The 23,913-nt window shown below is 46.2% G+C and overlaps 1 pseudogene; it reads left to right on the forward strand.

Moving 5' to 3' along the window:
• The first annotated feature begins 299 nt into the window (after positions 1-299).
• LOC149355399 (uncharacterized) lies at positions 300-6,761 on the forward strand (annotated as a pseudogene).
• The last annotated feature ends 17,152 nt before the right edge of the window (positions 6,762-23,913 follow it).

The following is a 23,913-nucleotide window of genomic DNA, read 5'->3' on the forward strand; positions in this document are numbered from 1 at the left end:
GTCTGCCTTGTGTGACTGTTGTGAAATCATGCTCAACGAAACTGGCAATACTGAACTATAAGGCATCTTGTCGCACTTTCACTCTTGGTCCTACTGTTTTGAGACTTCCCATATAAAAATTGAAGGAGTATAGAGACCAAATTTTGGTTGCCTATGTTTTCTTGTTTGTAACGGTGCGTTAGACATTGCTATACATGGAACACCATGAAGTATTTGGCTACACCTGCCAAATAATTAATAATCAAATTTCATCTCTCACCATATTCGGCTTCTGTTCCAAAAGCAGAGCGATGGCTACGATGTCAGGTCAGTATAGGTCACATGAGGCATGAAGAGAGCTGCAATGTAATCGCTGCTGCTTCACTCATTGCGATTCTCCTGCTGTGGTGGCTCAGGTGTTATGGTTCTCGACTGTGGACCTGAAAAGCGGGGGTTCAGTCCCAGCCACTATGATCACACTTCAATGGAGGTGAAATGCTAGAGTCTCATGTACACATTCAAGAACCCCAGGTTGGCGAAATTATCTGGAGCCCTCCACTATGGCATCCCTCATAGCCGGGGTCGCTTTAGGACGCCACAACTCCCATGAACCATGCACCAAGCCCTCTGCCATTCCAGCTCTTGCGGCAAGCTGACTTTAGCATCGCAGTGAATTAAAATTACGAAGCAGTGATTATGTTGCACTCTTTGTTTGTGTCTCCCGTGACTTATACTGACCTTTCACGTTGTAGCCATTACTTGGCTGTTGAAGCTGAAACAGGTGAGAGAAGAAATTCGATTATAAATTATTCAGGGATTGTAGGTTGATGTCACATGGTGGTCCATGTATACTATCTCTTATGGATCGTTATAAAGAAAAAACATACCACCTGTGATGGAAATATTAAAATGTGGAGGGAATCGGAATGATGTTCATGCGGAATGATACCAACTCGGGGTATACATGAACAGGTTGCAGTCACTCACTTGCATACTGATATTTTTTCTTCTGTTACTGATGAAGCCTTTCCAATGTTTTTTGTAGCAAGCTGAAGATAAGGTGCATGACAACGCCTCTACAAGTCATCCCAACTTGGATGATGAGCCTTCAAGCCTGCATCTTGGTGACAGCATTTCTGATGCACAACTGCCAAGGCTTGATGAGGACACCGATGGGCTTGACAATCATGTGCTAGAGGACCCCGATGAAGACTTGTCGGATTTTATAAGAGTGAACTCCGAGTCGAGACTTCTACACCAGAACACTATCCACCTGCAGGCGATGCTGCTTGTATTAACATTTGTTGTTGCTGCTGGCCTTCTTTGCACACAATTCCCTAGTAGCACAGTATGTTGCTGCAACGTTGCAACAACATTGCCAATGTTGTACTATGTTGCGCTAACACTGGGCCACATTTACCCAACATAACGCAAAAGCTCAAAACATTCTTCAACATTAGATAATGTTGCTGCAATGTTACCAAGCAACATGCTGATAACGTTGCTCTAAAGTGGTCTTTTCACACTGCAGCAATATTTTCAAATGATGAATAAATGTTGAGCCACATACGATGGCATTGCTGTAATATTTATGCTATAGGTTAATTGTCTGCCCTTTCGTGCTATTTCTGAAGCCCAAATAGAAAAGCCGGTACCAGATCACTTCTCTTCACCATGAATATATTTAATTATTATTTTTACTTCGAGTGCAAGCTTGCATGTTGTGTGTATGCAACTGGTGAGCAGTGCAAGTGTACTTGCACTCTGTATTACTGAAGTAGAAATATATATTTTTATCGATGATATATTTAAACAGCTGAAATTACTTTGTTTTTCAATTAAACACGCAGACAAAAATAAAACTGCCCAAGAAATTTAGTTCTGGTTTCACTGACGCCCCGCAGTCTAATGGCCATGGAGATCACCATCACAAATCCAAATAAAAACCCCCCGGCTACTTGCGGCCGCGCCGAGAGCCAATCCTGAGATGCGCGCTCATCCGAGAACGCGCGTCATCGGCAGTCGTGGCAAGATCTTCACGTTCTTTGTTCTTCGAGTAAAGTTTTCTTGCGGTCGCCGTACCCGTGCTGCTGTGTTTCGATGTGGTTTCACTGGAATTCAGCTGAAACGGCAGAGGCTTGCCCAGAGGATGACCTCAATGGTGAGTGATTTCTAGACTTGCTTTGTTGTGCTGTGACATGTGTTGGTTGGCACAAAGCCAGTAGTGTATATATGTTACCCATGCCCTTCGTGATAGTTTGATAAATGTGACATGTGTTGGTTGGCACAAAGCCAGTAGTGTATATATGTTACCCATGCCCTTCGTGATAGTTTGATAAAGTGGTACATTCGTTGTATCGTGAAGAGAGTGAAGTGTTCGCTAAGCGAAGTGTCCATTTGGCAACAACGCCGAAGAACAGCAGAGGCTGTTCACGACAAACTAGAAAACTGTTTGGCAGTTGTGAGTGTTGATAATGGTCGTGGCAGCAGATTGTGCGCACCAGGAGCAGAACAGGATCAAGATGCGTTTTCATTGCATAATGTTATTTTATCCTTTTTATCAGCGCCAGCCAAGGACGCAGATGAAAGCCGCTGTTCTCACTTGTCGGATTTTGGCACCGCTAGCAGCATCTCTGACATAGGAAGTGCAACGTAAGAGTTGTCGCAGATTTCTGACATGAGTTTTTGGTTTATGAAGATAAGATGACACCTCAGTCGTGCCGCTACTCAGTGTCTAGAGCGCGAGTTGCGCGTATGGGCAATTAATAGCCAATTACCTAATTCACACCTGCATTCCCCGCTTAAAGTGCTGAAGCCATACCATCCAGAGTTACCCACGGATGCTAGAAAATTACTAAAAACGCAGGGGCATACTGATCCAGCAGTGATGAACGATGGTCATTACCACTACTTTGGAATTTTTTGTTCTCTCGAAAAACATGTGCATGTTACTTAACGTCTGCACTTTGTGCGAGGGCATTACACCAGTTCTCATGCATTCTGCTGGAAGATAGCATAAATCCAGCGGCATTGTAAGCAAGGAACCAGAAGTTATTCTTTCACTCGAAATTGACACTGCTGCATCATGCCTAGTAGTTTAGTTTTAAATATGTTTGATGTCACCTTTTTTTTCTCTTTTTCAGCCTCTTCTTTCACCCTCATCTGGAGTAGCCAGGCCCATAACCAGGGAGATCTCTCCATTATTCATTAAAGTCTCTCTCTCACACACATACATTCCCAATCAGATGTATACTCTTATAACCAACATTAATGAGACTGGGCAGCGATTTGCGTCAAGGGTAAGAAAAATGAAATATTGATTAGTGTTTAATCACCCTTCATCATCATCAGCCGGACTATACCCACTGCAGGGCGACAGCCTCTCCCATGTTCCGCCAATGAACCCTTTCTTGTGCTAGCTGCATCCACTTGACCCCTGCACCCAAGATCATCCCACAAAAGTTTGTGATGTAGCTTATGGAACAGGAATAATCGGCCATTAGCAACTTTACCTTTCAAATTGTGCACAGCAGTAAGGCTGAAATAGACTATAGGCTTTGTCTGCCCTCTTCGCTCGGTTTGCTTTTTCGGCCACCCGCCATGGCACAATTGAGGGAAGGCAAAGGAAGTGATGTGCCACCACCTCCAGCCGGCTACGCCTTCATCTAGAAACGCCCTTGTGGTTTTAAGTAAGTCAATAGCCGTCCCCACGGCTGACACCAGTAGGTCCGCTTGTCGTAAGGCAGGATTCAAGTGAGACAGCAGCACTGGCCACCGCTGTGAGGTGCGGGAATGTGAATTTTTGTTTGTCAGTTATTTGCTTGCTTTTGAGGACTTTTAGGTGGCATGAATAGTGAATTCCTTTTATGTAATGAATGTATTTTTTAGCCACTTTCAGGAAAATTGGTAGCTCAGTCCGTTAAAATATGCGCACGGTGTCAAAGAAGGGCGTTTTTTTCTTCTTCACTATGTTGGTTTGAGCCAAGTGACTCTACATAACTTCATTGTGCAGAGCTGTCCAATGTCTCTGTTCATTAAAGAGTGCAAAATATTTATTATTAGACGTGTGCCCACCAAGATGCTTATATTAGGAAATTTTTGGTTCTTTCTTTTTTTTGCAGGGATGCAGCTTCACTTGTGACATCATGAATTGGAAGAGACCATCTTCGTGAGCAGCTGGAGGCTACCACAAGACAAGCTTTTTCTTGACGTGCTAATTTGTTCAGGCAAATGTTGACAGTACTTTAAATTTGTAGTTTTCCAGTGCATCGGCGCATGGCCAAAGAAGGGAAGAAGGATACATGAAGAAAACAGTGCAGCAAGAGGGACAAGAGAGAAGATGAGACAGGTGCTGAGTGGCAACTGGAGGTTTATTGAAAAGGAACGCATAAAATATACTCTCTTTACAACCAAGAGCGCACACGAGCTGCACAAAGACACTGATAAGCTGTCAACTTCAGTCATGGTGGTCAGGATACAATTGTTCCCAGTCGTGAACAAGGATTGATGGGGTGCTTACACATGTGTCGCGGAACGCTTCCGTCCTCGCTCTTGGTTGTAAAGAGAGTATATTTTATGTGTTCCTTTTCAATAAACCTTCAGTTTCTAGTCAGCACCTGTCCCATCTTCTCTCTTGTGCCTGTTGCTGCGCTATTTTCTTCAAGTATGTACCAACTCGCCGTTTTACTGAAGTTGGGAAGAGGGATAGAACACGGCTGTCACTGAAAACTGGTTATTTAACGGCGCAGACACTGATTAAACGCCCTCAGAGACGCGTAGCAGGAAAAAAAACTGATCACACTTGTATCATAAAAACTATGAAAGAAACATCATTTCTGCGTTATATGATACAATTGAAATATTGATCGCACACTGAACCAGCTGTTTTAATATGACACCTCTGTCACTTCACATGTGGTTTGTGGTCTGCTTCTGCTAAGGATCTTCACACTTGGAAATCTCTGTACAATCACTGCAGTGCTCGACAGGTTTGGAACCTGTCCCCATTCTTTAGATCTCTTGTGTGCAGATTGTATTTACGGGCCTCCAGCATTTTTCCTACATCGAATTGCGACCACCACGGCCAGGATACAACCCGTGTCTTACGGGCCAGCAGCCGAGCACCATAACCACTGAACCACCGCGGCAGCTCATGTATCTGTGTGTGTGTGTGTTCCATAGGGCTGGAAAACTAGGAACTTAAATCAATGATGTTAACCAGCCCAGCAACTAACTCTGCTGTTCATAACACCTCTACTCCTTGTTTCTGAATGGCCAACTAGGTTGCACTGCTACTTTGTTTATTTGTTGGAAGTTTCTGCTCGAAATGAATGTCTTATATTTGTGAAATACTAAGTCCAGGTGGTGCATGTTTTCAAGGTGTGCTATTGTTGTGTAAATAGTTTAATGAAGTGTTTTGTATTTATAACATGCAAGTTGACAGGTGGGTGTGCGTTTTCATGCTATGATAATGTGCCTAGTAACTGTTTCAAACATTAGCTCTAGTTCTTGTTCCTGAGTAGCTCACATGTGTGCTGTTTTTTTTTTAAATTTGTTGCAAGTTTCTTTATAAAGTAATTAAATAAATCATATATGCGAATATGTAAGCCAACGTGGTGCATTTTTAAAGCTGTGCCTATGTGTTTGTGTAAATGTTGAGTGTATAATGTCTGCTTCCTTTTTCTAAATTATAATTCTGTCTAAGTAAATGAGTCTAATTGTCAGAATAACCACGTGCGGCGGCATCTTCAGGTCGTGGCAGCTTGTAGCATCTAAATGATAGGAGCACTGGTAGAGAGCTGATGAATGTTACATTTAAGGATTTATTCAGAGTAAACGGTCCGGAAAGTATGAAAAAACAATGTGGGCTGCAGTACAGTCTTGTATTTGTATTCTATAGCAAGCACCGCATTACTGTGTAGCAAGGAGTAATGCTCTGCTCATTCTTGTGACCTTAAGCTGCTGTAACCATTGTGGTATGACGATACCATTGCTCACCGTTTAGCCTTTCAAGAGATTACTTTATTGAGCAGCAGCCATTGATAGCTGAAATATTTCAGTAATTTAGAATGCTGTCTGAGAGTTTCTGAAACATTATGACAGCATTGCAGCAATATTGCAGCAACATTGTCGTGGGAATGTTGCATGTGTGCAAATAAAAAGTTGTATCAACATTAAGAAAATGTAGCAATGCTGCATTAATATTGTCTCCAGAAGTTTCTTCAACATTGTCTGAACGTTGATGTAATATTTTACCAATATTGTCTCAACGTTGTCTTATGTATGTTGCGTTAACTTGGCAAAAAGAGGACGCTAGCCACGTTAAGGCAATGTGAGAAGCTAACGTTGCAGCCACACTGAGGCAACAAAGTGTGCTACTAGGGAAGTGGACAGCTTGTTGAAGCTGTTGAATGCGTTGCTGGGCCAGAACGTCTTCCCATCGACAAAATATGGCTTCAGGAAGTTATGGGATTTGCACAAATCAAGGATGGTGGAAGTCCATACATACTGCCCAACATGTCAGTGCCTGACATCAAGCTGCGGCCTAGATTTCCAGCGCTGCACTAATTGTGCAGCCACAACGACTATGGCACAGCTGGAGAAAAAATGAAGATTTTTCATAACTGTCGACCTCAAGCGTCAGCTACAGTGCATCTTAAAGAAGTTTGGCGATATAGTTGGCGCAAACCTCCAGAAACTGACAGGTGAAACTCATCAGGGAGCTTATAAGGATATCACAGATAGCCAACTGTACAGAAAGGTCCGCCATGAAAGGAACATGAATTGGAGTGACCTGACTGTAACCGCCAACCGCGATGGATCGCCAGTATTTAAGTCGAGCAAAGGGTCAGTCTGGCCAATTCAAGTAGCGCTTAATGAGCTCCCTCTTCCCTACCGTTGGAAGAGCATCCTCGTCGGTGCCATTTGGTTTGCCAAAGGTCACCCACGTACTCGCCTCTACTTGAAGACATTTGTTGAGAAATTCCACACTATGGGCAGCTTCACATGGTCATTTGCGGGCAAAGTTATGCAGTCAACAGTTGTGCTTTTGTGTTGACTCGCCAGCTCGCGCTTCACTGCTGAATGCTAAGCAATACAACGGATAGTATGGCTGTTCTCGGTGCCTTCAAAAAGGAACGCTTGTTGATGGTAAGAATTGTTTCAGTCATATTACAAGCTTTGCCTCTTCTGCTTTCTGCACACTGTACAGCTCTAAAAACATAATTTTGTTGCTTAAATGCAGTCACATGCAACATGTTTGACTATTTAGTGGAATTCCAGGTGGATGGTATCAGCTGTTACCAAGTACAAAAATACTGGTTCATATCAGTTTGAACAAGGGTGTGTTCTAATGCAATAACAACAACTTGGTGATGCAGGGCCATCATGATGACGTGATAATCTGTGCTGCCCCACAAAAGCAGTGAAAGAAATTTCACTTGTGAAGGATTATCCCCCATATGAGGGAGAGACAGACTCGAAGATGGTATGGCAGAGAAAAGGACGGCGAAGTTGCTTGTTTGTGACAGCTGTAACTCGGCTGCTTAGCCTTTCAATTAAATTTTTCTATTTACATATTCCAGAGGCGGAGCCTGACAACTGACAGGGTATAGCAGTTTTCGACCATAGGGATCACGGGTCTTATAAAACTCCTCATAAGTATTCTGAAACAAAAGGCTGTTGTAGGATGCTTAGTTTACTTTCTAGCAGGCATAATAACAAAGGACATTTTGCACGTTGGTGAGCAGTCACATTTAGCTTTGTGTTTACCGTGAGAAATATGTGCAGATATGCACAGGGCACTTCTTTCTAGCTACGAGGAGATTGGGTGCTGTTAATTATGTGAGCAAAATGTCTGTGCTGTCTGTTTAAACTCTTGTGATATGTTTATTGTCTGATGATCCAAGATGTAAGAGGTGTGAAAACTGGAATCACAGCTGTCACCTGTGGTGCACATGTATGGATTCAGAATGGAAAAAATTGTCACACAAGCATTCTTGTAAAATTGTGTACCTCTTCCTGCAGAAGCTGTGCACATTAACGGTCAGGAAGATTGACTATGCAGGTCAGATTCCATGGTGATCATAATAATCCGGAGCTTTTCATTAGCATCTCCCATAGCCTATGTCTAGCTCTTGGAAGTTGGGTTCCGCAGTGAAAAATAGGGTATGCAAGCTCCACATGTTGACCTATTGCTTTTGTGCATATGCTTAGTGTAAAATGAAAAGCCTAATTTTGTAAAATGGGCTTGAGCATTCATTAAAGGTAGATGTGGCACCTTTTATAGTAGTTTAAATTATTGTAGCATTTCATAACCATCACATACATGCCCATGTCATTCTCTCCTGTCTGTTCTTTAGCATGTATTTTTTGTTTATTATGCATAATACTATGACAAATTTATCTGTCATTTCTTTTTTCAGGCACTCTGAAGTATGTCATGGAGGGGCGAGATATGGTGGAGCGATGCCATGACACGGTGTACAGTGCAATGAAACTTGCAGCCAGGCGAGACCGTCCCGTGGATGGCTTGAAGAGCTTGTCAGCCGTCCCAACCCTTAGCACATTGGACCTGGTGTGGGGCTTTCCGCCAGACTACATGCACTGCATACCGGAAGGTGTCACATCGCAGCTAATGGAACTTTGGCTGTGTTCACCAGGAAGTGCCTAGCACATTGGGAATCATGTGAGAGAGTTGAATGATCGCCTGTTGAAAATTTGGCCGCCAATTTTTTTCACCAGACTGCCAAGACCAGTAACTGAGCGCTCGTTTTGGAAGGCTACATAGTGGAGATAATGGCTTCTTTATTACAGTGCGCCTTGCCTCTTCAATATACTCCCGCAGAGATATTTCACACATTTCTGCCTTCGTGCACAAAGTATTTTTACTCTTACAAGCAAGTGTTGAAGAGAGAGATATTTTTTGTGCCGAAAGTCTTCTTGTGCAGTTTGTTGATCAGATGCCATTTCTCTATGGTGAACACACCCTGGCATTCAATGTGCACCAACTTGGTTTGGTTTGGTTTATTGGGGTTTAACGTCCCGAAGCAACTAAGGCTATGAGGGACGCCGTATTGAAGGGCTCCGGAAATTTCGACCACCTGGTGTTCTTTAACGTGCACTGACATCGCACAGCACACGGGCCTCTAGAATTTCGCCTTCATCGAAATTCAGCCGCTACGGCCGGGATCGAACCCGCGTCTTTCGGGTCAGCAGCCGAGCGCCGTAACCACTGAGCCACCGCGGCGGGTCGTGCACCAACTTGTGCACCTTGCAAAATCTGTGTGCATGACTGGGCCACTGTGGGCAACCTCTACCTTCCCATTTGAAGGAGGGAATGATGACATTCTGAAGCTGGTTTCTGCAGCGAAAGGTGTGCCACATCAAATAGCAGAGCGCTTCATCATGCGCGAGGTGCAGAAGTCCCTGAAGCGTCTGGTACTACTGCCACCCTTCCTTAAAAAGCAGCAAAAGCTGATCTCGGGGAAGCAAGGCAATAGGCTCCAGTCAGGAGTATTAGGTGCGCCATTGCAGCCTGGCAGTCTTGAATGCGATGTTCTGTACTTGATCACCCAGGCCATTGGTGCGGTGCCCAGTATGAGTGAATACCTCAGAGCACGTGTTAAAGGAATCACTGTACATAGTGTCATTTACAACAGGACCGAGAAAACGTGTTCTGAATACATTCGAACACACGATGGCAAGTTCTTGCGAGTGATCAAAATCTTTTTGGTGGAAAACAGTATCTTCTTAATGTGCCAAGAACTAATTACCGAGGAAAGCTTTATGCTTTTCATGTTCACTGCTGAACACTCTCCGACTGATGTTAGGTTCTGCCTAATTTGTGAGCAGAAAGTTATTTCACCTTGTGTGCTTGTGGCACAGAACAACCAATCATATATTGTGAAGGTGCCCAATCTCTATGAAAGTGATTAGGAATTGATGCCAGGGACAAATTTAAATTGGCTTATAGCCAATCGCTGCGACGCTGCATACGACCAGAAATTTTCCATGGCGTCCATCTAAAGCCCTATTATGCGTGCTAATGGACACTGTTCCCACACTCAGTGTTTTTTTTTGCACAGTCCATTTTATTTGTTTGTAGTATTATGTTTTAAGGAATTGGGTCGATGCTTCTTTGAGAGGGGAGTAATTCCGCAAACCTTTGTAGTGTTTGTTTATTGTTGAGTGTTGCTGGTGCCGCCGCTTTATAGCTTTGGCTGTGATGCAAGACGTGACCAGATTTCTCGATTGATCGCATCCAGGCGGAGCCGCTTCCACGTTGTTCCAGAATGTTCTAGTAACTTTGCACTCTTTATCTCTAAAGTTCGCTATAGCTTTAAATTCAGCATGGCCAAGAGCAGCGCGCATTCTGTCCAACGACCGCAGAGATCGCCTGTTGCTACGCCGTCGCGGAGTCATTCAGTTATTTGCTTGTGCAAGTCAGCACAAAGAGAGCTTCGTTTAGAAGCCATTTTCGCTGTCTTCCTTCTCTCCGGACTGCAGTCACCACTCTGCGACTCTGAGACACCTCTGCATTTCTGTGTTGCACTGTTATAGGTCATTAGAAGAAGCATTCTGTCTACTGTCCAGTGTGTAGCCCTGTTTGTAATTACTCAAGCTGAATGTGGCTTGTAATCGCATTTTTCATATGCCATATTTGGCCTAAGGTTCAATGTACAGTCGTTTTCAAAAATACACGGCCCACGGCTTCAGCCAGCGGAGCGGCCGCGAGGCCGCACCGCGGCGCTGTTGTCTCCGATCGGCGCTTGCTGCGAGAGTGCCCCGCGTGACGACAGCCTTCGCCCTCACTCTAGAGCTGTTACGTAACGCGCCTGATAACGTCTATGTGCGGCGTTCGCTCGTTTCGCCGCTGGGGCTCGCTACGAAAGAGGGCGCCTAGATATTCGCGAGTGTCTGCGCGCGCCGTGCGGGCGCGAAAATCGAGTGTCATGGCAAGGTGCTCCCGCTTTGCCACGCTCACTTGCCGCTGCTTTTCATCAAGTGTAGGCTCGCGCAGCGCTGAGATACGGCGGTTTGCAGAGGCGAGGCTTTGCTTCTCTGTTCTAATTGCACTTCGCATGTATAGTTGTTCCAAAAGCGCGGTTTAAAATTTTTTCATTTCGTTTTAAGGCGAAAGCTTTGATGTCCATTACGAGAAAAGCCGGTGGCGTCTGTGTACGGAGATGGTACAAAAAGGAGGGTGCCCTCATCGGCAATGCCTACATCATCAGGAAAGCAAAGCTGCATCAGGGTGGGTTATGGCGTATTGCTCTGGAGCAGGGGTGGATTCTACTGGATTGCAGTGAATTATGTAGGATTCAGTTGTATTACGGGAGTACTGCGGTAAATTCTGGCGGATCGCGATAGATTAAGAGTGGATTATATGAGACTATGTTGTATTACCTTGAATTCGGTAGAATAGTTGTGGGTTATGTGAGAATAGGTTGATTACAGTGGATTTAGAGTGTATTGCATTGCATTAATCTGCAGTAACGTTGGTTAAGTTGGATTACGCTGGATTGGTTTGGTTTATTGGGGTTTAACGTCCCGAAGCAACTGAGGCTATGAGGGATGCCGTAGTGAAGGGCTCCGGATAATTTCCACCACCTGGGTTTCTTTAACGTGCACTGACATCGCACAGCACACGGGCCTCTAGAATTTCGCCTCCATCGAAATTCGGTCGCCGCGGCCGGGATCGAACCCGCGTCTTTCGGGTCAGCAACCGAGCGCCGTAACCACTGAGCCACCGCGGCGGGGGTTCACCCTGAATTGTGATGGATTACATTGCATTAAGTTTCAGTATGGCTCTCACTCCTCAGGAATTTTTGTGCGACAACAATCTACTCAATTCAATATAATCCAACCTAATCTCATCTAATCCAGTCTTAACCTATCGCCATCCGCCAGAATTCACCAGTATGCCCGTAATACAACTGAATCCTGCATAATTCACTGCAATCCAGTAGAATCCACCCCTGCTCCAGAGCAATACGCCATAACCCACCCTGATGCAGCGTTGCTTTCCTGCTGATGTAGGCATTGCCGATGAGGGCAGCCTCCTTTTTGTACCATCTGCCTACACAGACGCCACGGGCTTTTCTCATAATGGGTCATCAAAGCTTTCGCCTTAAAACGAAATGAAAAAATTTTAAACCGCGCTTTTGGAACAACTATACATGCGAAGTGCAATTAGAACAGAGAAACAAAGCCTCGCCTCTGCAAACCGCCGTATCTCAGCGCTGCGCGAGCCTACACTTGATGAAAAGCAGCGGCAAGTGAGCGTGGCAAAGCGGGAGCACCTTGCCATGACACTCGATTTTCGCGCCCGCGCGGCGCGCGCAGACACCCGCGAATATCGAGGCGCCCTCTTTCGAAGCGAGCCCCACGGGCGAACGCCGCACATAGACGTTATCAGGCGCGTTACGTAACAGCTCGAGAGTGAGGACGAAGGCTGTCGTCACGCGGGGCACTCTCCCAGCAAGCGCCGGTCGGAGACAGCAGCGCCGCGGTGCGGCCACGCGGCCGCTCCGCCGGCTGAAGCCGAGGGCCGTGTATTTTTGAAAACGACTGTACGTGTGCTGGTTTGTTATCTGAGTCTGTTAGTTTGTTATCTGAGGTTTGTTAAAAGAGCACTCGATTTGTAGTGTAAATAAATAATTATGGTGTTTCATATCTAATTTTCACATATGTTTATGAAAACATGTTAGGAGGTTACCTTCATTATCAGTCTACTCAACACTGTTTCACAGACGTGATTAAATCTCGAAGGGCGACCTTCTACTGCATACGTTCTGCTTGAATTGGTATGTTGAGGCATTTGCATCAGCACATAACATCCAATGAGGCAAAGTTTAGGCATGCTTAAGCATGAAACACTGCTGCAATTTGCTTTACCTGAAAACGGTTGGTATAGTTCTATACTGCACTTCGTGATCAGCGCGGCTGGCGCGTTTGACAAGAAGTCCAGTATTTGTCTCTACTGTGTATGCCCCCAAACTGAAGTAAACTAAATGAGGTACTGCAGTGTAGTTGTATATGTTTACAACAGCACACTAACTCCCTATAAAGTGTCAGCCAGAATGTAGTTGATTGGTGTCCAAACCTTAATGCCTATTCAAAGTGTTTTGCATGCCAAAATTAACCAACCCACTCTTAAGTGGAACTGACGACAAAAACAGCGTGCACACCACAACCCATGCAGTGTGGTGTATGCACTACAGCGCACTAACACTGCACGCTGTGGACACCAAAATACACCAATCAAGTGTGGCGTTCATGCCACAGCGCACCAACCCAGTCTGGCGTGCACACTGCCACACACCAACCCTGTCTGGTGTGCACACTGCAATACACCAACCCAGTCTGTTGTGAACACTACCACACACCAAACCAGTCTTTTGTGCACATTACAACACACCAAACCGGTCTGGTGTGCAAACTACAACACACCAAACCGATCTGGTGTGCACACTACAACACGCCAGCCTAGTCTGGAGTTAACATCAGAACACAATACAGAAGCTAGTGTTCACACTAGGAAACACCAGAAAACACCAAGCCGTCCTGGTGTATTTTTCAACTGGGTCGATCCCCCCCAAAACACCAAGACCAGTCATTAAATAGCCTCGCCAGACAAAGAACATCTAATCTCGACAATCAAGCGCGAGTTTCATGCATCTGTGAGGAACAAAACGTTTCGTCACGGTTTCTCCTCGCATTCGCACGCACTGCACCAATCACGACTCACTTCGCACTCTCCCGTGGTCGTCACCCACTACGCAATGTTCGGAGTCGGCGGCTTGCATCCCGCGCACCAGTGCCGGAGACAGGCGAGTTTTGCATCCCAAGGAACGCGGCTCTTGTTACCCGCCGCTCATCTCACGTGGGAAGTCCCTCCGCCGGATGCTGTTGGTGATTGCACTTGCCGCCGCGCGGAGAACGCGGCTTCGCCTTACTTCCGGACGGCATAGGTTCCGTCGAAGAGCGTACCAGCCGCAGAGAGATACGCTTCAGCGTTCGGAGTCCGCGGCCGGCATTCCGTGCGCCAGTGCCAGAGACGCCCGAGTCTCGTATTCCGTGGAACGAGGTCCTTACCCGCCGCTCATCTCATGTGGGAGGTCCCGCTATCGTTGATCGCAGTCGCCGCCCCGCGGAGGGCGCGGCGTAACCTTACGCCCGGGCAGCACGCTTTGCGTCGAAGAGCGTAAACGGCCGCAGTAAGATGCACTTGAACCACTTGAGCCATGCGTGCCGACGCCGTCGACGCTCCAAGGTTCTTGGGAAGCGTTGCAGGCCCGGACGAACTGCAAGGCGCGCACCAAGTAACCGCTCTCGAGTAAACCGTGTCGCAGCGACGTTCGCCGAAATGTGCGGCTGGCCCAGCTGCTTGAGTTTACCCTTGACCGCATCCAGCGCATTCGAAGGGAACCTCGCGGTCTTTTAGGTTCTGATCCCGCACGTCGCGTTGAGGAGCGCAACAGAGAATTTTATACAACAGAAGCACTACAGTATTGCGGGAAGGGCGGATCGTCATCACTGAATGCCCAAAGTGCACAAGATTAGAGTGGTGAACTGCACTGGTAGGACAGCAGTTGCAGTACAAAAAGAAATTGCAGGCGTTTTGGAATTTAATGTTTATTTTTTGTGAAATACAGAAAATGGGCCTCGGGCGAAGTGCTAGGATGTGCCCAAGGTCCAGTTGGGCAAGTTAAAAAATATAAAAAGACAGAGGAAGAGATCATGTACGCGCTCACAGGCAAACGTATACATATGAACCACGTCATGACGTAGTACCTAAATTTCCCCTCATCAAACAAAGAAGTCAAAATAAAAAGAAAAGTAGTAAACTACCAAAGACAGCCGAACAGTATGCAACACTCTGTGGCTTACCGCTTAAGAAATTAAGTGCTCAAGGTAATGCTTCCCTAGAGAAGGAAAAGAAAGACGGAAGTGCTTGAAAAAAACTAAAATTTAAAGGGATACTGAAGAAAAATCTTAAAATTGAACAAATACGCTGAAAATAGATTCTCAGGATGTGATTACACCGCAGACTAGTCGTCACTGCGCATATTTTTCAGCGGATGATTTTATTTCCGATGTTTCATGAGCGCGCGCTGAGCCTTCCCGGCCGGCGCGAGGTGAACAGCGTGACGTCATGGCACCCTCCTGCGGCGACAGATATGGCGGCGGCCTTCGATGCATGATGCCTCGCTTCTGACTGGTTTCGTCGTTGTTACTGTCTTCTTCAGCGCGTTCAATGGCCATAAATATGCCACCGGTCTTTCCCTTCGTCTCCTGTCGCCCATAAGAGAACGTACGAGTAATCGATTTGCTTTATTTTAACAAACGGTTAACAAACCGACGCCCCCTTTGGGCTAAGAAGGGCGTCGGTTTGTTGGGGGCGTCAGTTTGTTGACAACAATGGCTCGCCTCTTAATCACCAGATGGCGCCAGTAGTCTGAACATCATCGGGCTTCTGTTTTAAAAGTGAGAATGTTAGAAATGGGGTAAAGTCCGGAAAAAAATAGCTGCATTTAGCGTACGTACGCGTGCATACGGTTATGGTATGTAGACGGCATCAATTAATATCTTGACATATCTGTGTACGCCGTGAGCAGACAACAGACAGACGACGAGCGGCCGACGCGATGGCAATCGTGCTTCTGCGGGAACGGTGGGCGCGCGGGTGTAATGACGTCTAGTCGGAGATTCCACAGGCGGCCGCCAGGTACAACGATACGGAATTAAATCGCGAAAAAAAAAACGTGTTATCCGCCTTTTTCGCTAAAATGCTTGTCGCGTTTATCAGTTTTAGCAGTCGCGCTAAGCCTCTGGCAAGCATAGGCCACAGGGTGAAGTATGCCGTCTTCCTCCCGCATCAGCACTGCGCCCCGAGCTGTCCCTGATGCGCCTGTGCGCTAAACAAATTCCTTGCTTACACCAGAGGCCAGCAAGTCGCGCGGTTGCGCCAATATTTCTTGAAGTTTGCTGAATGCTTCCTGGTGTCGGTCACTCCAGTTTACTGTATTTGGCGCCCCTTTCTTTGTTCTCTCGCCCAGTGGCAGCGCTAAGTCTGCATAATGTGGAATGCATTCTCTGCAGAATCAAGCTAACCCCAAAAAGGACTGCACCTGTTTTTCGTTCGTCGCTATCTGCCCCAGCCATATCTCGTGTCCGAGACAATGACACAGACTCAAATCCAACCTAGCACTATGTGGGCTTCACCGTCAGGTTTGTTTCACGAAGTCTGTCAAACAGGGTTTCAAGCGCCAAAAAATGTTCCCCCGAAGTGTCTGCGGCAGCCAGAACGTCTTCTATGTAGTGGTGTACTATCGCGCTCAATATGAGTTGCAACGCGCGGTCATCGACCGGGGCTCGTTCCGTGGTGTGCCTCCTCCAAACAGTCGCTCGGAATTCTGCGAGAAACTTTTTCCTGAGTGGGGGTGCTGTTGTTTCCTGGAACAGCAGTTTCTCCCAGAATTCCGAGCGACTGTTTGGAGGAGGCACACCACGGAACGAGCCCCGGTCGATGACCGCGCGTTGCAACTCATATTGAGCGCGATAGTACATGGTGAAGACCACCAAGTACCAGTCTCATTAGCTTTGTGAACGTGGCCGCTGCGGTCTTCAGGCCGAATGACATGAATCGAAACTGAAATAGGCCGTTAGCGCACGAGAAGGCTGTTTTTTCTTTGGAACCTTCTTCCATAAGTATCTGCCAATACCTTTTCGCGAGGTCGAACTTCGAGAAAAATTTCTTTTGTGCGACGCTCGCAAACACCACATCGATTCTGGGAATGGGCTCGCTACCGGCAATTAAGACACTGTTGAGCCGCCTGAAGTCAACACACAGTAGATTGGAGCCATCTCTCTTCTTGCTACTACGAGGGGTGAGTTATAGGCGGACTTCTTTCTCAAATGACTTATGTGCAACCAGTGGCAACGGGTACTGCCTGACGTGTATTGGCTGCTCGGTGGTCAGGTGCAGCTTGCACTCAAGAACCTTCGTCTTTCCAGACAGGCCTGAGAAAACGGTGTCGTATCGTTCGAGGAGACGCTTGAGTTGCGCCGTCTTTTCTGCATCTAGGGCGGGGTTAAGCACCGCGTCCTGTGGTCCCGATGTCTTTCTTGCATTGAAAGTGGGCACTTCCTCTGCATCCGGCTCTTCACTGATGACCATGCAGGCAATCATCTGGTAGTCATTAGGGCTCCTTTCTTCATATCTCTTCAACATATTTATGTGGAAGATATTATTTTTGTTCACTAGCAGCTTGTAGTTGACTTCATTCTTCTTACCTCTTACTGGAAATGGACCCTTCCATTGCATAGTGAGCTTGTTCTTATCACTCGGCAGCAGGATCAAGGCCTTTTCTCGTGGCTTCAGCTGTCGATTCCCCGACTTTCGGTGAGAAAATTTCTTGTACTTCTCCTTGGCGGCATCAAGGTTGCGGTGCGCAATCTCGCAGGATTAATCCAACCTCTGTCTCAGCTCCAGCACCTAAGTATACGTGGTTTTCTGTTCGGTTTCCAATTCCTTATTTGACCAAAGCTCTCGAACGATAGTTAGTGGTCTTCTGACGGCTCTACCGTACAATATTTCAAATGGCGAGAATCCTAAAGTTGACTGCAGGACCTCGCGGTACGCAAATAGCAGTACTGTGAGATAACAATCCTTATCAGCAGGTCTTTCTTGGCACATTTTCCTCACCATGTGCTTGATTGTCGTGTTGAAGCGTTCAACCAAGCCATTGCACATCGGGTGGCATGGGTTTGTCAGCAGCTGCTTCATAGGCAGGAGACGGCTTACTTCCTTCATCAAGTCCCAAGTGAAATTTTATACCCGGTTCATGAGCATCTCTCTCGGTATTCCGTATCTCGAGATTTCAAGCGGCGCTCCTGCGACGTCGACTGTGTCCACAGTTTTCAGCGCAATGGCATCTGGATATCTTGTCGCCATGTCTACCAAGGTGATGACGTAGTGATTTACTTTCCTGGATGCAGGAGTTATGGGTTCATAACAAATTACATCTACACGGAGTACGAGGAACACCCCTTAACCTCATCGGATCTTATTTACGCAACAGAAGCCAGTCTGTGCATGTTAGTAATAAGCAGTCCTCTTTTCTACCCATTAAAGCCGGAGTGCCACAGGGCAGTATTTTAGGACCCTTTCTCTTTAATGTATACATTAATGACATTGTAACCATTGATTCAAAGGCTCAATTTATTATTTATGCCGATGACAGTAACATACTGTTATCTGGCCCTGATGAAAATAAACTTGTAATATGGTGTAATGACCTGCTCGAAAAATTGGTTTTCTGGTCACAGTCTAATGGACTAAAGATTAATCCGAGAAAAACAAAAGTAATTATTTTTCGGCCACGAAACAAAATGGTGAATCTACAACAAGTTGTTCAGTGCGAAGGGGAAGAAATTGCTATTGTTAAGGAACATAAAATTCTAGGAGTCACCTTTTCAGAAACATTAACGTGGGATTCACACATTGACAACATGTGCACAAAACTTTGCAGAACAGCCGGCGCCTTATCGCGATGCCGTTCTTTTCTCCCAGTTCATATTAAACTTCAAATATACCACGCCTTGTTCTCGTCATATATTAATTATTGCAATTTAGTATGGCTAACAACTACTAAAGGGAACATTAAAAAGATCCACATGTTACAAAAAAAGATTGTGCGCAACATAGCTAACATTGACTACTTTTCTTCTACTCAACAGTATTTCCGTCAGTACAATATCATCCCGATACAAAATATGTATGAATTTCGCATGTTGCGCTCATTTTATGTTTCATCATGCCCTTTCAGACAATTTATTTCTACAATCGCATCCCTTCAACATAACAGCAATAATGCATTTACACGTAGCACTGATTTGTGGCAAATTCCCCGTTTCCGCACCAATTAAAAACTACAGTCCCTTAAGCACAACCTCCCGTTAATTTTAAATAAACACTCGCAATTTACCAAACCCAGCCTTAACCAGTTGCGACAGTACTTTTTATCCGTATAGATGTTCTGGTGAATAACTGTTTTCCATTGTCCCAAATATCTTTCTTTATATTTTTGTTTCACATCATACAATCATTGTAACCACATTATATAACTGTTTGTTATTTTCTTGTGCTCTGTTTTTGTCTCTTGTGTTCGACTGATGTTATTTATTTTGATTTTGAATGTGTTGAAATCATTCATATGTATGTTTTTTCCAGTTTTTACATCACTTCAAAACTGTACACACGTTTCTACTTGTTACCGCATTTTACACGTCTTTCTGTGCTGTTTTGTTTAAGTATTGATATTTTTATGTTCCTTTATTTTGCTGTTTTTCAATATCTGTATGACTTGCCCTGCCTTGTATGCTGGGCCCTGGGCCTCGTCAAGCTGACAAAAGCAGCTTTTAGCCCAGCTGTTCCACCAGAATATTTTTTCCTGGAAATAAACTGAAACTGAAACTGAAACTGAATTATATTGACTGGCACTCTCTGGAATTGCATTTCAATGGTAGGCCCACTTCTACGCGGCGCTTACCCCATTTTTCCTTTGGGTATCGTCTTTTGGCATATGTCACAAGATTTGACATATCGCTTCCTGTCGCTTTGGATGCCTGGACAGTAGAATTCTTCTGTTATTCTGTTTACCGTGTTCTTGGCTCCTTGGTTTCCAGCCATAATCGAATCATGGCCTAGACACATGACCGCCGGTCGCAATTCTTTGGGTATCACTAGCGTCAGGACTTCTCTTCCCGAGTTGAAATTACAATTTCTGTACAAATGGCCGTCTTGTATGAGAAACTGAAATGTCGTTCGGCATTTCTTTCTTTTTAGAATTTCTCCAAACTTTCTGAAACAGTCCGCCAGGTACGCGTCCTTTCTTTGACCGTGCGCTACACTCTCGGGAGTCACTTTCAGTAGCTCTGCAGCAGGTATACCTTCAGTTTACATGTCCATCCCTGCGCTGCTTTTCCTGCTGTGGTCTGCACAGCTGACCACACAGTCCCTTTTCTGTCCGCAGGCTCCAAGCTGCCGTTTCCTTCTAGCGGAACTACGTTCTCACCAATCTTTTCATCTGTTTCCTTTTCACTTCTTTCCTCCAGGCATGGGTCTTGTTCTGCACGGGGGGTCCAATTGACATCAGGATCGTCAGCCTTGCTTACGCCCGTGATTTTCGCCAGCACCAAGTCATACAGCGGTTCCTCTAAGCATTTTGCTACAACAGGTCCCGAATAGTACAGGGTAGAAATGCAAATAATTGCCTCTGGAATATAGCGAACCGTTTTGTCCATCGGTAGGGCTGACACAAACTGATCAGTAAGCTCCTCCTCTTCAACCAAGCTCATTCTCACTAGAAAAGTGTTTGTGCCACTGTCTCTCATAACGGTGATGCGCTGTTCACGAATTTCGCCCTCGCCTACTGGCATCGACAGCTCCCTGGCAACTGCATGCTTAGCTGTTTTACTTTCCGGCATCCCACGCTCGGCCTTTGCGTCCGTCTTTCGGGCTTCCTCGGCGTTCCTGTCATCTTGTATGGGACGTACGGTACATGCGGCCTTCTCTTGCGCTCGCAGATTGCATTCTTCTGCTCGGTGGCCTCTTTTGTTTCAAATTTGGCAGATTAACTGTGTCTGCCCTCTGTTTCCTCCAAACCTACATTTCGTGGTCCGGTGTCCAATCCGGCTGCACAAGAAACAATTCTGAGGCTGCTTGAATGTGCCACTTAGCACTCCTCGCTTTACCGCGTCTGGGTCGGAACTTCTTCCGACGTCTTCTTTAACCTTGCCTAGGTTTCTATGGCCTAGGGCTTCCACGAACTGATCTGCACACTCTGTGAATTCTTCCAGTTTCGCCAACTCCCTGTCTTTTACAAATATGGCCAACCTTGGGTGACAGCAGAACAAAAACTGCTATGGCACCATAAGGTCTTTCACCTCTTCGTACTATTTTCTACCTCAACCATTTCCAGCCATTGTTAAAAGAAGTTCTACAATCTAGATGCGAACTGCTTAGCCGTTTCCGCATCGTTAGGTTTGCTTCCTCGAAACCTTTCACGGAAACCTTCTGCGGTTAAGCGGAACCTCTGCAGAAGTGTTTTCTTCACCTTAGCATAGTCTGTCGACTCTGATGCGGGCATTCCCCGGAAAACTGTTAAGGCCTCGCCCACCAGACAAACGCTCAAGACTGTTGCCCACTCGCTTTTATCCCATCCTTGTCCAACCGCTACTCTCTCAAAGCGATGCAAATAGGCATCCAAATCATCACGCTTATCGTCAAGAGGAGCCGTCAGCTTTCTTGGACAATCAACTGTTCGTCGTGGTGCCACAACACATGACGAAAATCCCATCGCCTCTGATACAGCTTCCACGCTTGTGTTAACAAGGCGTTATTCCAGATCAGGCACTTCTTTCTCCTGTACCATTCTCTCGTCTTCTAATTCTGACATTCGCTTAACTCTCTCTTAAGCTTACACTGCCTGTTCACGAGCCCTGTCGCTCTCATCAAGTGTCTGCTAACGCGTAAACTCCGTTTCTTCTTTGTGTCTCGTTTTCTCCTCCTCATAACTAGCAATCGTTTCCTTTTTCGTGAACTCGAGCTTTTCAGTTCTCAGCATGAGCTTCTGGAGGTCCATCTCTCTGGCTTTAGCACGAACACAAGCGTGTTGACATTAACGTTAAGACAGAATGACGAATGTGGATCCTGGCAGGCCCGCCATTAATTTTTTAACACAAGCTGTCTAGGACGTGAGTACAAACCAGAGAGGTGTACAGTCAGGCCGGAATGAAAGGCGAACAGAGCATGTCAAGAAAACAAAATATTTTACCTGCCTACTTGCAGCTGAAGTGTACAACTAGCCTGATTCATGTGTCTGGGTAAATGGCCTACTGAAATGCATAATCGAAAATAGGTTGTAAAGGAATATCTCGCTGCAAAGCAGAAATGTATGACATATTCGTGTTCGCGTTTCATTCCGGCCTGACTGTACGTCTCCCAAAACATTTTTTACTGAAACAATCAACAACAACAACCAAGCTAAAAAGCAAAGGGTTACATCACATAGAAAAACATGCAAAAATCAGGCAGAGTTCCCACACGCAGGAGGTTTTTAAGAGCAATGTCAAATCGTTCTAATTACAGTCTTTTCAGTACATGTAGCAAATGAATGAAGGATAATGAAAGCAGTCCAGTCGGTACTTAAGGTGGATGGTGGTGAGGAATGTCGCTAGAGGACAACTCGCCGGGGCCTGCGGTGCGTAGCCTAAGGAGAGTGTCGACGGTCTGGACCGTTGCCGGGATGCGTCGGACTGGGAGGGCACCCTCGGTGTGTGTTTCTTTCACCGGCGTCATAACTCGAGTCCCATTATTTCCTTCGGGGTGGCCGCACGGAGGGGACGCCGTGGCATACCGTCCTCCTCACCCGGCGGATGCGTTGCGCCCATGTATCTTCACGGCCGTGAATTCACACGCACTTGCGGTCCTCGGAGCTGCGCGCCCACGCCGTCTGGTTTTCTTCGGTCTCCGTGTAAACGATTGTTGCTTTCGCGCAGACGCCCGCACTTTGCACGGTCTGGTTCGCTCCTTCCCAGTGGCTACGCCGGTTTCGTCCGCTGCGTGCCACAGTTTCTATCTTCGTTTCCTTTCTTGGCGGGGCGTGTCGCACTCAGCCGTGACACCTGTGCACGTCAGGGCGGAGACGGCCGCCCAGGTCCGGACACCCGGACACTGCAGGGGAGATACCCTGTCCCAGGGCAGCAGGTCCAGATCACAGGACGTCAGCCTCAAAATGTCTGCAGGGCTGGAAGGTTCCCCGGGCGTGCAGCAATTGGCCGTGCCCAATGCAGCGCCCACTCACCGAGGCAGCAGGAAGCAGGAGGGAGTCAGCAGGCCCCCGGTTGCGCAGAACCAGGTGAAGACGGCTTCCCAAGTCTGGTCACCCATGTCCACAGGAATCGTTCATCCGCAACTCTGCTTGTTCTTAACTCGTGCTTCGCTCCTCGCCCCGTTCGAACCACCCGCTCCGTGTCTGCCTTTTTTCCTTTTCTTTTTGTCGAGCGTGCAGAAGGAGGAGGAATAAGATGAAAGGCAGGGATCGTGGACCAGGCGCCAGTACTGCAGGGGCGCTGGTGTCTCCACACTAGGAAATGAGTTGCAAACGATCACTAAATCACTACAGTGTCATGCAAACACCACGATAAGTAACACATAATATGCAGCCTACCATTTCATGCTAATCAGCCTCAGTCATTATTGATAAAAAATTCATTCATTCAGCTTCTGAGTTGAACTCTTGCTTTAATATGTATATCCAGTTAGGAATTTCCACTGGAACTGTTGGTTTACCTCTAACGACATAGCTGGCAAGATTCCCCTCTGCGGAATAGCCCACAGGCACTTCACTGTATGTTTGGAAACTTTTGAAAAATAATGGTGACCTTGGGAACTCCAGATAGGACACCGGCAGAATTAGTTTTGATGAAAGGAAATGACGCAGTAACTATCGCACATATCTCGGTAGACATCCCAACCACACCGTAAGAGAAGGGATAAAGGAGGTAGTGAAAGAAGGAAGAAAGGTGCCGTTGTGGAGGTCTCTGAATTTTGACTACCTCAGGATCTTTAACATACACTGACATCGCACAGTACATGGGCGCCTTCTGCGTTTCATCGGCAGAAAGGAATACGTGAGCCAGGGCATTATCAGTGATCACTTTTCATTCAACAAATGTCAAAGAAATGAACTGAATAGAAAATAATAAATCTTCTGGGACATCCAGCTGCCGCAAACTGTCAGCCCGTATTAGAGTATGAAGGAAGTGCAAAAATTTTTTACTGTGACATGTAGAGAGCATCATTGAGAGCAAATCCCTGTACTAAAGCCGTAGATTTAGGGAGCTGTGGCTTTACTTTAGTAGATA

Source organism: Amblyomma mixtum, chromosome 3 (assembly GCF_055824585.1).
Source record: "Amblyomma mixtum isolate Tamu chromosome 3, ASM5582458v1, whole genome shotgun sequence".
Classification (NCBI taxonomy): Eukaryota; Metazoa; Arthropoda; class Arachnida; order Ixodida; family Ixodidae; genus Amblyomma; species Amblyomma mixtum.